At 41.3% G+C, this 15522-nt stretch overlaps 1 protein-coding gene across 3 annotated transcripts in view; it reads left to right on the top strand.

The window, feature by feature from the left end:
- Positions 1-2030: 2030 nt before the first annotated feature.
- The window catches only part of LOC115136609 (phosphatidylinositol 4,5-bisphosphate 3-kinase catalytic subunit beta isoform-like), a 101364-nt gene continuing 87872 nt past the window's right edge, over positions 2031-15522 (top strand). The window contains exons 1-2 of one of the 3 annotated variants that reach the window (XM_065024312.1): positions 2031-2422; positions 2519-2561. The gene's annotated coding sequence lies outside the window, so the exon portion shown is untranslated. Of the gene's footprint in view, positions 2562-7706; positions 7815-15522 lie in introns of those variants that run through there. The other 2 variants (XM_065024311.1, XM_065024313.1) reach the window with 2 other exon arrangements.

Here is a 15522-nt window from a genome sequence, read left to right as displayed (position 1 = left end):
AGGTCAGATCAGTTTACTAATGTTATAGTCAATCAATGTTATAGGTCAGAACAGTTTAGTAATGTTATAGTCAATCAGTGTTATAGGTCAGATCAGTTGAGTAATGTTATAGTCAATCAGTGTTATAGGTCAGATCAGTTTACTAATGTTATAGTCAATCAGTGTTATAGGTCAGAACAGTTTAGTAATGTCATAGTCAATCAGTGTTATAGGTCAGATGTGGTTAGTAATGTTATAGTCACAATCAGTGTTATAGGTCAGATCAGTTTAGTAATGTTATAGTCAATCAGTGTTATAGGTCAGATGTGGTTAGTAATGTTATAGTCAATCAGTGTTATAGGTCAGATGTGGTTAGTAATGTTATAGTCACAGTCAGTGTTATAGGTCAGATCAGTTTAGTAATGTTATAGTCACAATCAGTGTTATAATTCAGATCAGTTTGGTAATGTTATAGGTCAGATGTGGTTAGTAATGTTAGAGTCAATCAGTGTTATAGGTCAGATCAGTTTAGTAATGTTATTGTCAATCAGTGTTATAGGTCAGATCAGTTTAGTAATGTCATAGTCACAATCAGTGTTATAATTCAGATCAGTTTGGTAATGTTATAGGTCAGATGTGGTTAGTAATGTTATAGTCAATCAGTGTTATAGGTCAGATCAGTTTAGTAATGTTATTGTCAATCAGTGTTATAGGTCAGATCAGTTTAGTAATGTCATAGTCACAATCAGTGTTATAATTCAGATCAGTTTGGTAATGTTATAGTCAGTCAGTGTTATAATTCAGATCAGTTTAGTAATGTTATAGTCAGTCAGTGTTATAGGTCAGATCAGTTTAGTAATGTTATAGTCAATCAGTGTTATAGGTCAGATCAGTAGTAATGTTATAGTCAATCAGTGTTATAGGTCAGATCAGTTTAGTAATGTCATAGTCACAGTCAGTGTTATAGGTCAGATCAGTTTAGTAATGTTATAGTCAATCAGTGTTATAGGTCAGATCAGTTTGGTAATGTTATAGTCAATCAGTGTCATAGGTCAGATGTGGTTGTAATGTTGTCATCACCCACACATTTCATCCTATACCCCATACAGTGCACTGGTTTTGGTTATCTCTGGCACACTATTGGTCAGTTCTGAGACAGCCAGTCCATCACCTCCTCCCTGGTTAACCAGAAGTTTCCTAAACTCACTCATGGGGTGTGTTCAGTATGACTGTGTGCAACATTGAAATCAACGAAAAGGATACTGAACGACCAGTTGAAAATCGTTGTGAGGTTGGTGGCCCAGAGGGCGAATACTGTCTGGTGTTTGGTGAGTTTTGCTGTTTAAGATGGTCACACCAATATTAAATGATGCGATACCTTGAAGCAAACGTACCTCGAAGGCTGTTGAAGAACGGTGCATACTTTTTTGGGGAAACGTGTCGTTCAGTACAAACTGTCACATAACGTAGCAAACGTTCATTCAAACTGAACTCACAACTGTTCTCTGTAAATGATGTAACATGTCCTCATTTATATAAACAGGTCACCAGGAGGCGACACAGCTCTTTCATTAATGGTTACATTTCTCCCTGCAGCCACACTGGACTGCTGTATCAGTACAAATACATACTTTTTTCTGCGTTTTGTCACTGTGCTTTTCAAAATGATAAATCAGAGACAACACCACCACTTGACAACGGGTCAACTTGCTGCCCTTTCAATTGATGAGGCAACTGACTTGTGTTGCATGGTGCAGGCATTATAAAATTATTAATAACTAAAATACCTCTGGTTTATCCTTACTCTATGAGACGGTTTAGATCAAAACCATGATGAACAATGTAGCCTAGTTTAATGTGAACCATTAGCCTTGGGGGCTACATGTTGGTTAATGATTCACAGTAGGCTTAGCTATAGATGAATGCACTGCCTTTACTGTTATTGACATACAAAATAAGGCATAGTGTACCTATTTGTTTTTAACACCGCCTCACAACCAGGCAGGCACTGACTGTCAGAGAAAACCCAGTATAATGACCGCCTCAAGTCAACACGCGACCCCCTCACCAAAAGAATGCATCGGGGATAATCGACGCGCCTTTGGCAACGTTGGAATGAATGTTTCAACTGGCAAATTCAACTCGCGTTTCTTTTCTTTCATCTCAATTAGTTGGAGAGGTTTCAGAACTGTGTGTTTCCGGGTGAAATCTCGGCCCCGAAGTTTCATGCCGAAGATATGAAGATAGGGGAAGCAAAGCCGGCTGAGTACTAGGCGACTGCAAGAACAGTGTAGGCTACGCAGGGAGGGGGAGAGACCGAACGGGAGGGATAGAATACAAAAGCGAACAGCACCCGAACTGTGCGTGGTTCACCTTCTGAAAAACAGGAAGCCAACGCCGATCAGCCCACCTGGCCGCATTGTCCTGCGGGGAGAAGACATAGGTTTCTCACGGCTCATCTTGTCACGCATAAATATCGTTATTGTGGATTCGGTCGAGAAAGAAAAACTACTTTTAATTATACCTATTTCCTCACTAGGACGGTCGATATTCTCCTATTCCCAACAGGAGTGTAACTCAAGGTAAGTCCCTGGCACACTTCCGTCGCTATCTCGAATTAGTAGGCTAACCTTCATGGAGTCAGTGAGTACGTCGACCGAGGTGCACTTGAACTGCTACGTTGTATCTACACCTCACCCAGATGGTTGTTTGAATTTATCGGCTACATTTCCACTTTTGTCGTGTTTTGAAAATATTAGTTTCTTAATTTGGTCAAACAATAGGCAATGTTTCGAAACGAGTTTCATGATTGGTTTGCTCTCAGAGCACCCAAGGAGACATTCTGCCTTATCCCCAGGGTTATCATCCGTAAATATCGTCCACACCTAGGACCATGTGAACTACAAACCCTCCGAGTTATGTAGACTATGCCAAATATCCTCAGATTGTAGTCGTTTTTAAATATGGGCCTTTGAAAGCAGCGATATGTTTTGGTCTCACAACTATGATGCAATGTATTTAAGATGCGGTTGGGTGTCGTTTTTAGAATTTTATTTGGTGACTTGCCATTAATAAAAACTCGGGCTTGACGCACTCGTTTCCCCCTCTGCACCCGGTGTAGCTTACTCCTGGTGTATTCCGCGGCTGCAGTTCCCCTCGTTTTGATGACACGATGGGGACATGTTTAGGCTACATTTGGTACCATTGCTATTCTTTGCTGTTGGTTATGTCAGGATTTATTTGGTATGTTCTCTACGCCAAACTGAATGGGATGTTGCAGGAACATTGACAGAGTGGTAAAATAGGGCACGTCACATCGACGTTTGCCCCACTGTAGTTTATATTTAAACTCAGACGTGACGTTATGTGTAGAACCGGGAAGTTTTTGGAGAGAACGGGTAGAATTGAGCGGTTAACTCGTTTCAGGAAAATTAATGAATAGCACACTGTTTGTCATTTTCGCCAGGCCTATGCTTTTTGCTCCACTTTGTCTGCTTGTAGGCCTGCCTACACTTGGATAGGCTAACTCCGAGCACACTTGGTGACAAACAACATATGCCTAGGACAATGATTCCAAAGGGGCTATGTCTTTGAGATTTTGATACAGTTATTGCCAAGCCAATGTGATGGCACACCTTACCTGTCCTCAGATATATTTGTGAATTAAGTGACACAATTTTAGATGTACTTTAAATTATATTTGATAAATTCTAATGCTCATGCAAGTTTGAGCATGTATCTCTCAGATTCTCTCAAAGCTGCAATATAACTTTTGGGGCAAAGACCAAACTCACATAATTGTAAGTTATAGATATGTTATTCTCATTGAAAGTAAGTCTAAGAAGTGGTAACTTTGTTATGTGCACTATGCTTCCCGGTCTTAACTGTAATTTCTGCACTTTCTTTCTTTCGGTTTTGTACAGCTGAAAATACATTATTTTTGGTTATGGAAAATATATTTCAGAGGTTTAGATGGTACAATGATTCTCTAAGATAAGACAATGGAAATGACACCTGTTAGAACTCAGACACGTTTCTCTCTCTTTACCATCTCACTCCAACACACGCAATCCCCATTCCTCTATTATTGTCTAAATTATCATTTGATTCAGACGTGTGTGTTTACAGCAGCCTGGCGACACCAAGTCAGTAAGCTTCCCAGCGGGACGAGACGAGGGAGGCATGATGTCAGGGGACCGTCAGAGACCCAAACAGGAGTGTGCGTCTAATACAGTATCTGTGGCTATGAGAGCCAATTCCACACACAGCCCCCCGAGCACTAACACACGGGTCTGGGGGAGAGGTGGTGGGGACTGGAGCCATGAATGGAGCAATTATCTCAATCATGTGAGAGAGAACTCTGTGCTTCCGAGGGGACACATTGTTTGCATAAACACTTAATACACATATTTGACTTATTTACGATACAGTACGCAAACACACGCGCACACACTCATTGACCTCAGCACACTTCCACCACATGAATTCCTAAATGGCAATCATGCATGGTTTATCTATTGCCCTCTCACACAGACAGCTATAGTAGCCATTTGGCGCGTGCGCGAACACACGCACTATATTAAGAGTGTGCCCAGACGGTGGCCATGACTGCGGAACTAATTATCGTTCAGAGCATTAATGCACTTCCTGCAAAGAAAGGTCAGAACTGTCTGACTGATGGTAGTAGACTATTGTAAATGTGTGTTAGTGTTTTTGTGTGCAGCCTCATGATTGCACTGTATTCAATAGTGCAGAAAGTGAGGATCATTAGCAAACGTGTCATGATTAAATTGACATTTGGATCTCTGATTATACAGATAATTATAAGTATTCACCATTTACTGTAGCTGCTCATTGAAATGAACGGGTACTGATCAAATGAACTTGTATTTAGTTCTCTCTTGAAGGAAAATGTTATTTTGAGTTGGTGTGATAGCGCTGTGGGAAACAGAGGAGATATTTTTAATCAGGCAGTGGGCCAGGCTGCCCAGTTGTGGGTGGGGCTGTTCTCAAGCCCCCTCTGAGGTGGGGGGGGCTGATAACACCGCTGACGTCAGTCTTCAGTCAACCTAACAATGCAGCCTTTTAGACAACCTGCTATTTATTCCACAACCAGGCCTCTCCTAAACGTTATTATAAAATGACCTGGTCTCTTGGTGAAAAGGGATAGCTGAAAGGACTGGTTCCTACTGTTCCTACCCCTTTAAAATTAGCCAGCCGTACTGGGTGTGTCTCTCATCTGGACCCAATCCTCCAATCCAGTGGGGGTGTGATTGACATCCCGTCCTCCATCTCAATGACACCTACTGGTGTGCTGCAATCTATCCCCTCTCATCCTTCTCCCCTCTCTTCTTCCTCCTCTCTATTCATTACAACAGATTTACTGTACTGAAACACCCTCCTTCAGGGACATGTACTCCCCACCTGCCTGTTTATACAATACCATTGAGGTCATGTGTGTTTGTACAGTAGTCAGTGTTCTTGTTGAACGAATGAGACACAGCTTCTAATATTGCTGCCACCCACCATCCTCAACTGTCTTCTTGCTCCTTAATTTTAACTGGTTCTCAGACACACACGCAAACACACACTTCCTGCTGTCACAGTCAAATGTAATCACCCCTCACAGCCGTTGATGGCTTGTGTAACATCCTCTCTGAAATCGGAAGGGAAGCCAGGAGTGTGTGTTGTGTGAAGCAGCTGTGCTCGTGTGTGTGTGATTGTGTGTGTTTGGGGGGGTGGGGGGGTGTCATGCCCCATCAAACAGTTGTATCCCCTGAGCCAAATACCTTCTGTGGCTTAATAGGCAGAAAGGTCTAGCATGCCCTCAGACGAGGTCACATGCATACCGAGAGATGCACTAGGTAGATATACAGTTGGTAGATTTATAGTAGGTATACAGTAAATAGATTTACACTAGATAGACTTCATATAATATTGAGTATATACAGGACATGCAGACACATAGGAAGTGTGACATGACCAGTGACTGAATCAGAGAGAACAGTAGCCTGATGGAATTCTCCACTTTCTTGCTTCACAAGCCAAGACCTGCAAAGGAATTCAGAGAGGAAGATGGGAGGAGGAGCGAGGAACATCGGGGCTGAGCAGTTCAGCTACAGTATGCAGGCAATAATAAAGGAGTACAGAAGGGGATATATTGAAACAAAAAGAAAGATGATTTTACAATATTAGTTTGCTGTGAAGGAGAGGAAATAAGAGTTGAAAAGGTTGAGCGATCGATGGAATGAAATGAAAGAAAGACAAAGTAGATGCAGAAAGAATAGATCTAGTTTTGAATGGAGGTTTGCTTGGTATAGAACAGGCCTGGTCAAAGGTCGGCCCGGGGGCTGTATGCGACCCACGACCTGATTCAATACGGCCCGCGGAATCCTACTCTGACAGTCTGACATCCACGTCACCGTTACAAATAGTAGCTAGCTAGAAATTGTGCAAAATGAGTTTTTCAAAGAAAAGGAAAGTAGACAATGTAGGCTGGCAATGTTCCAGCAAGAGTGGACATCTACATATTTCTTTATTGAGGTATCAGGGAAGGCTATGTGCTTAGTGTGCAAAGAGAGCATCGCTGTCTTGAAAGACTACAACTTGTTCCGACACTTCCAGACGAAGCATGCAGAGAAAGATAGGAATATGTCTTCTGAGCAGATGGCAAGTTCATTGAAAGAGTTGCTGTCTCAGTTGCAAAAGCAGCAAGGATTTTTTACAAAACGGCATTCGGCAAACGACGGAATTGCGAGAGCTAGCTATGTACATGTCCACAAAATTGCTAAACATAGCAAGCCATTCGTTGAGGGCGGATTCATTAAAGAATGTTTAATTGACTCTGCAGCAATACTTTGCCCCGACAAGAAAGAGCTGTTTGAAAATGTTTCCCTGTCAAGACGATCAGTAACACGGCGTGTTGAGGACATCGCAGAGAATATGGAACAACAGTTGGAAGACGAGGTAAAAGATTTAACCTATTTCTCCATGGCCCTGGATGAGAGCAGTGATGCACGTGATACAACACAGTTGTTGATATTCTTACGAGGTATAACCCCAGACTTTGAAATGACAGAGAAGCTTCAGTGCAGTCAGTGAAGAGCACAACCACAGGGCAATATTTATTGGAGGAGGTTAATAAGTATGGCAAAGCAGGGACTGAGTTTAAAAGTTCTCCAATGTGACCACTGATGGTTGCCCAAACTTGACAGGAAAAAACATTGGCCTTTTGAAAATGATACAAGATCAAGTAGCTGAGCTGAACCCAGATCAGATTTTCTTTTCTCCTGCATTACATTATTCATCAGGAGGTGCTCTGTAAATGTGTTCTGAAAATGAGCCATGTTGTGAATACAGTCACTGAAGTGGTAAACTTCATAAGAGCGAAATCACTGTTGGAAGAGACAGAGTCGGGACATGCAGATCTCCCCTACCTCACAAATGTGAGATGGCTGAGTTTGGGGAAGGTGCTTAAAAGGGTGTGGGACCTGCAGTCAGAGATTGCTGAGTTATTGCAAATGAATGTAAAATATGTGGATTTCCCTCAACTACGAGATATAGAATGGTTGGCTGATTTTTGCCTTCACATCATGGCCCTCATAAATTAACTGAATTCCAAACTATAAGGGAAGGGGAAGGGCCAAACTATAAGGGAAGGGCCTTTTTGCACATCAGATGTACAGCCTTGTCATAACCTTCAAAGGAAAATTACTCCTCTTGACCCACCAAGTAGAAGCCAACAATCTCACCCACCCACCTTCCGACACTACTAGTGTGTTCCCTTTCAGATGACCAGCGGGAGAAGTTTACATGCCTGCTGTGTGCTTCGAACGGTGAGTTTTCTCGTCGTTTTGAGGATTTCAAAGTGTTGGAAAATTACATGCTGTTGGTTTCCTCTTCTTTCACCTTCAATGTGGATAACGCTCCCACTGACCTGGAACTTGAGCTTATTGATCTTCAGTTTGACGCAGTGATAGTTTTTGAATCGTTCTCCAATGTCACTGGCGAGGTTCTATGCATCTCTCAATGAGCAAAACTTTCCAAAGATCAGGAGTCATGCTCATAAGATGTTTGTACTGTTAGTTTGACCCAATGTATGTGAACAGACACTTTCAGTGATGAAATATAACACGTCAAGACACAGATCATCTCTTACATCGCTCACCTCTCAGCAATCCTGCTCATAGCGACGTCAGAAACTATACCTGACTTCACTGCTCTAGTCAATGCCCATCAGAGTCTTCACTCCTCACACTGATTGAGTAGTTTAAATGTCATGTTGAGCTCTCTCTCTTTCTTGTGTTTTTGTGCGTTAACAAGAGTTCTATCTGTGGTGCTGAATGCATATATCGTATCGTATCTGGATGTGATTTACAGTAGATACAGTTGAAGTTTACATACACCTTAGCCAAATGCATTTAAACTCAGTTTCACATTTCCTGACATTTAATCCTAGTAAAAATTCCCTGTCTTAGGTCAGTTAGGATCACTACTTTATTTTAAGAATGTGAAATGTCAGAATAATAGTAGAGTAATTTATTTCAGCTTTTATTTCTTACATCACATTCCCAGTGGCCCAGAAGTTTACACACACTCAATTAGTATTTGGTAGCATTGCCTTATAAAGCAGCAGCTACTCTTCGTGGGGTCCAGCAAAATTAAGGCAGTTTATACAATTTTTAAAACATTACAATACATTCAGATTTCACAACAATGTGTGCCCTCAGGCCCCTACTCCACCACTACCACATATCTGCAGTACTAAATCCATGTGTATGTATAGTGCGTATGTTATCGCATGTGTCTGTGCCAATGTTTGTTGCTTCACAGTCCTGCTGTTCCAAAATAGTTATTTTTCTTCTGTTTTTTAAATCTAATTTTACTGCTTGCATCAGTTACTTGATATGGAATAGAGTTCCATGTAGTCATGGCTCTGGGAAACACACAGTACTACATATAGTCTACTCTGGACTTGGGGACTGTGAAGAGACCTCTTGTGGCATGTCTTGTGGGGTATGCATGAGTGTTCGAGCTGTGTGCCTGTAGTTTAGACAGACAGCTCGGTGCATTCAACATGTCAATACCTTTCATAAATAAATAAGTCCATCTCTCTGTAGATTGACATGCATATTTATTAATATTAGCGCTCTGTGTACATCCAAGGGCCAGCTGTGCTGCCCTGTTCTGAGCCAATTGCAATTTTCCGAAGACCTTTTTTGTGGCACTTGACCACATGACTGAACAAAGTGCGACAAAACTAGGGCCTGTAGGACCTGCCTTGTTGATAGTGCTGTTAAAAAGACAGAGCATCACTTTATTATAGACAGACTTCTCCCCATCTTAGCTACTGCTGCATCGATATGTTTTGACCATGACAGTTTACAATCTAGGGTTACTCCAAGCAGTTTAACCTCTCTATATTTGGTGTGGGACGGCTGGCGTCCCACCTGGCCAATATCCAGTTAAATTGCAGAGCGCCAAATTCATAAACAGAAATACTCATTATAAAAATTCATAAAACATACAAGTGTTATACATCGGTTTAAAGCTGAACTTCTTGTTAATCCAACCACGGTGTCAGATATCAAAAAGGCTTTACGGCGAAAGCATACCATGTGATTATCTGAGAACAGCGCCCAGCAGACAAATCATTACAAACAGTTACCAGCCAAGTAGAGGAGTTACACAAGTCAGAAATAGCGATACAATGTATCACTTACCTTTTCTCTTCATATGGTTGCACTCACAAGACTCCCATTTACTCAATACATTTTTGTTTTGTTCAATAAAGTCCCTCTTTATATCCAAAAACCTCAGTTTCGTTCAGTAATCCACAGGCTCAAAGGCAGTCAAAACAGCAGACAAACAATAAATAGAAATATCAGTAAAGTTCGTAGAAACATGTCAAACGATGTTTCTAATCAATCCTCAGGTTGTTTTTAGTCATAATAATCAATGATATTTCAACCGGACAGAAGCTTCATCAATATTAAGGGAAAACAAGAAAGGCGCGCTCTCTGTCGTGTGCATGAATAACCTCTGGGACACTGCAGTGTCCACTCATTCAGAGTGGTCTTACTCCCTCATTTTTCCAAATACAAACTTGAAACAATTTCTAGAGACGGTTGACATCGAGTGGAAGCCATAGGAAGTGCAATTTGAGTCCTAAGTCGTATGGAATCTGTATAAGCAGTCAATGGAAAACTACAAACATAAATAAAATAAATAAATCCATCCAGGAAGTTATTATTTTTCTCTGGTTTTCACCTGCCATATCAGTTCTGTTATACTCACAGACATTATTTTATCATATGGAATCTACCAATTATATGCATATCCTAGCTTCTGGACCTGAGTAACAGGCAGTTTACTTTGGGCACGCTTTTCATCCGAAGGTGAAAATTGTGCCTCCTACCCTAATGAAGTTAATCATCTCAACTTGCTCAATTTCCACATTATTTATTACAATATTTAGTTGAGGTTTTGGGTTTAGTGAGTGTATTGTTTGAAATACAATGCTTTTAGTTTTAGAAATATTTAGGACTAACTTATTCCTTGCCACCCACGCTGAAACTAACTGCAGCTCTTTGTTGAGTGTCAGTCATTTCAGTCGCTGTCGTAGCTGACGTGTAGTGTTGAGTCATTCACATATGTAGATACTCTGGCTTTACTCAGTCAGTGGCATGTCGTTAGTAAAAAATGTAAAAGGGGCCTAAGCAGCTACCCTGGGGAATTCCTGATTCTAACTGGATTATATTTGAGGCGTCCATTTATGAACACCCTCTGTGTTCTGTTAGACAAGTTACTCTTTATCCACATTATAGCAGGGGGTGTAAAGCCATAACACATGTTTTTCCAGCAGCAGACTATGATCGATCATGTCAAAAGCTGTACTGAAGTCTAACATGACAGCCCCCACAATAATTTTATCATACATTTATCTTAGCCAATCATCAGTCATTTGTGTAAGTGCTGTGCTTGTTGAGTGTCCTTCCCTATAAGCATGCTGAAATTCTGTTGTCAATTTGTTTACTGTGAAATAGCATTGTATCTGGGTAAACACTATTTTTTTTCTCCAGAAGTTGGTAACATGCTGATTAGTCGGCTATTTGAGCCAGTAAAGGGGGCTTTACTATTCTTGGGTAGCGGAATGACTTTAGGTTCCCTCCAGACTTGAGGGCACACACTTTCTAGTAGGCTTAAATTGAAGTTGTGGCAAATAGGAGTGGCAATATCGTCTGCTATTATCCTCAGTAATTTGCCATCCAGATTGTCAAACCCCGGTGGCTTGTCATTGTTGATAGACAACCATTTTTTCACCTCTTCCACACTGACTTTACGGAATTCAAAAGTACAATTCTTGTCTATCATAATTGGGTCCGATATACATGCATGTGTAGTGTCAGTGTTTGTTGCTGGCATGTCATCCCTAAGTTTGCTTATCTTGTGGCGAAATCCTGCACGGAGCCTTCACTGTGCGCTGCCACTTTAAGAGCGCTTCAGCAGTAAGGAAGGAGGAGATATAGACAGCTCTTTCAGCTCTCTGGGAGGGAGCTCTTGGTTGGCGCTACAGTTCGATTGTATGTGCTATGCTGCAGAAGTCTTGTTTATTTTCAGAGTGTGTAGTTTGTTTAACTCAATCATCGGTGTGACCGCTCTAGGTCGTGGTTGTTATCGTTTGGGACCGCACCGGTTATGGATCGCAGGGTTTAGTAGCAACATTGTTGCAAAGCTTTGACATACAAACAATCAGAAGGTCACAGTACAACTGCAAGCCTGAAGACCACAGCTAAGATCTCTCTGGTTCTCCTTCTCTTCCCTCTATCGTTCCAGTGCTTTACCCTGCAGCAGACTTTCTATTTTTCAGATGCACTTTCCTTTGATTTTCATTAGAGCCGGACTATTATTGCCCTATTTGGGTTGACATTTTAGTTAAAAGGGAGGTTGCTTGCAAGTTGTGTGTTGTTATTTGAACTGTATTGAGGTGGTGTGTACTACTGACATGTGGCCGATAAGATTGTGGACAGTTTAAGGCCTTTGTTTTGTCTATGAACACCCCACACATTCATACCCTCTCCGAGTTGGCTCTTTTTCCCAAAATTTCATTTAAGGTGCCCCAAAGTTTTTTACTGACCTTCTTTATACGATTTAGCTTTGTTTCATAGTGTAGTTTTATTTTTGTTTAGTCACGTTAGTTCTTAATTTGCAGTACGTTTGCCAATCAGTTGGGCTACCAGACTTCTTTTTCATAACTTTTGCCTCATCCCTCTCAACCATACCATTTTTCAATTCCTCATCAATCCATGGGGATTTAACTGTTTTTACAGTCATTTTATTAATGGGTCCTGCTTATTAGTAACTGGAATAGTAGTTTCATAAATGCGTCAAGTGCAGTGTCTGTTTGCTCCTCATTACACACCACAGACCAGCAAATATTATTTACATCATCAACATATGAATCACCACAAAACTTCTTGTATGACCACTTATATATTAGCCCAGCCTTTGGAACTTATGTTTTCCTAGATATGGCTATTATATTGTGATCACTACATCCTATGGATTTGGATACTGCTTTAAAGCAAATATCTGCAGCGTTAGTAAAAATGTAATCAATACATGTTCATGATTTAATTCCTGTGCTGTTTGTAACTACCCTGGTAGGTTGACTGATAACCTGAACCAGGTTGCAGGCACTGGTTACAGTTTGAAGTTATTTCTTGTGTGGGCAGCTTGATGATAGCCAGTCCATATTTAAATCACCCAGAAAATGTACTTCTCTGTTGAATTCAAATACATTATCAAGCATTTCACACACATTATCCAGATACTGACTGTTAGCACTTGGTGGTCTATATCAGCTTCCCACAAGAATGGGCTATAGGTGAGGCAGATTAACCTGTAGCCATATTACTTCAACAGTATTTAACATTAGACCGTCTCTAAGCTTTACAGGAATGTGGTTCTTTGTGTTTGCCCATGCCCCTAAGATCATGTACATTTGATACAGCATTATGACGACTCATTGTCACAATGGTAGGGATTAACTGAGCTGGTCTTGGATCATTTACCAGTCATTTGTTTCAATGTGGCCTTGGAATGCGTGGGGTCCAGGAGCCAAGATGATTTGGATGAACTCCGTCATTCCTGTAGAGTACCTTCTGTTTCTAGAAGGTTTCAAAGTTATCTATAAAAGTGACTCCAGCAGAGTACAGTAGTCTTTTAGTCAGATGTGTAATGCCAGTAGCCTGCTGAATCTTTCACACCCGCGGCCCAACGATGGTACTGTACCTGAAATTATTGGCAGTTTTTTAGAGTCTTTTAATGCTCAAATTAGTTATTTTAAAATCTATTTTTAAATGTTCCGAGTTAGCCCTCCAGATGTTGTTTGACCCCACATGGACTACGACAGTGTCAGCTCCCGGCATCTGTGGTAGAACAGTCGGAAGCAGACTTGTTATGTCCTGTACTTGTGCTCCTGGGTAGCAGAGAGTTTTTGCCTTGGGGACCGAGATGTTTCTCACCGTAGAGCTGCCTATGATGACAGGTGGTGATGTTTCATGGGCAGGTCTCAGATCTGAACACCAGGTAGAAGCCACCGGAGAAGGAGACAGAACCGAGGACGAAGACGCAGGTACCTCTGGATCCGATCTTGATTGGGAAGCCACCAAGGACGAAGGCACTGGAACCTCTGGATCCAGGGCGGCAAAGCTGTTTCTGCTCTGTGTCAGTTTTGGACACCTTCAACTTCCACGGCGAGTGACTTACCTCCATGGCTGGTTGGTTGGGTCGAGAAGGAAGGGGGAGACCCCTTCGAGGATGAACCCTGCCTAGCGCCGGCCAGTCGGCTGTGGAGAGCCAACGCGGGGGATAAACTTCCACCAGACCAGAGCGGCGTCCGGCTACGTAGGTGTTCGACAACAAACATGCGTTGCGCTCTGATGACGTAGTGATAGACATGCGTGTGTGTGTGTGTCTATGGATGTGCTTGCCTAGTTAAAGGTTACACACACACCACACTGACCAACAAGTTATTTAATTGGCATTTACGTTTATGTCCCCATTACCAGTAAAACCTAATCAAAACCTATTTCTTTCACTTACTAGCTGTGCTTTTTCTTTGTTCATTTGTTCTGTCGTTTCATTCTCAACAAGGATTTATATAGAACGCCATTTGGGTCTTTGCGTGTCCAAAAAGATACTCGTCAAATAACACTATTTGACGTGTCAAATAAGCTTGTTGACCAATCAGGACCTGAATATGACTGCACGTCAAATAATTTAACACGTTAATACATTTTTTTTAACGTAGTGTAATCGATGTGTATTAACTCACTCGTATTTCATATGTCACAATGATTTCATCAATACGTATGCTATGATGCTGGTAAAGTTGTCTCGCGCACCTACAGTGCTGGTCATAAAAATAAAAAAGCTAGCTAGCTCATGGATGCAAACAATGTAGTTCTTCCCCAAAAACATAGCAAAATATCTGTTTCATTAGCTATAGTTAGTTAGCTGACTATCGCTTGGTGTCATCTAAAATAACCCTAATTTATAAAACAGTTCTTATTTGATTAATGGTGGTCGGACCCATCTATGTGAAGCGAGCCACGATAAGGATTAGCCACAATAGTGGGCTGTTAACCTTCAAAATAAAAGTATGGCATAATTCTACTATTTGTATTAATTTGCATCGCTGTCAATTATATACTTTTATTTTGAAGGCAAACCGCAAATTCCACTATTGGGCCTAATCATTATTGTGTCTAGCTTCACAACACAGTCCGGTTGGGCCTCACTAGCCAGCTAGCTGGCTGCTTATAACGTTACCTGTGGGCAACAGGGTTAAGTAGCTGGCTAGTTCAATTTCAATAGGCGAACATCAAGTGGCAACCTAGCTAATACTTGCTCACAAGATTTCCTAAATCATTGCTAAGAATAATGAAAATTACTCTAGTTTCTACTGGTCATTGTTTTCAGGCTGGTTGTATTGGTGCTAAAGCTAGCTACCCGAGAAGTTGCAGTTGAACAAATTATGCTTTATAACCAACGCGGTATTGTTAATACATTGTTTGTGGATGGTGTATGCTTGTTTGCAGACTTTTTTTTGGTACTTTTTTGTACATCTTTGACAGTCATACTGTATATTTTTTTGACACGCAAAGACCCAAATGGCGTTCCATAGTATGTATGTCGTGAAGCTAATAGCAGTGTGTAACTGTGTAACTCTGGGTGGGCAACATCGAAAAATAGCACACTTGGTGGTGTCTACCGGTGCTCGGCCATTCGGCGAAAGCCAACATCACCCACGATAGAGAACGGTTGATTGTCAAGGGAATTGAATTCCATTATCTTGGCTTCAATGGATTTCACCTATTAGTTGTCTCGCTGAAATTCTTACTCTTTCAAATGACTGCTCGACTTGTTTGACTGCTCGATCCACACAGCACAGAGATTGTGGGCTGCTGTGTTAGGAATGCTGTGTTGCACATGTAGCGCTAAATGTTACGTGGCGTCATTATGTCCTGTACCTACGTT

This window comes from Oncorhynchus nerka, linkage group LG11 (assembly GCF_034236695.1).
Source record: "Oncorhynchus nerka isolate Pitt River linkage group LG11, Oner_Uvic_2.0, whole genome shotgun sequence".
NCBI classification, from domain to species: domain Eukaryota; kingdom Metazoa; phylum Chordata; class Actinopteri; order Salmoniformes; family Salmonidae; genus Oncorhynchus; species Oncorhynchus nerka.
This window is presented reverse-complemented; position numbering and strand designations above follow the sequence as displayed.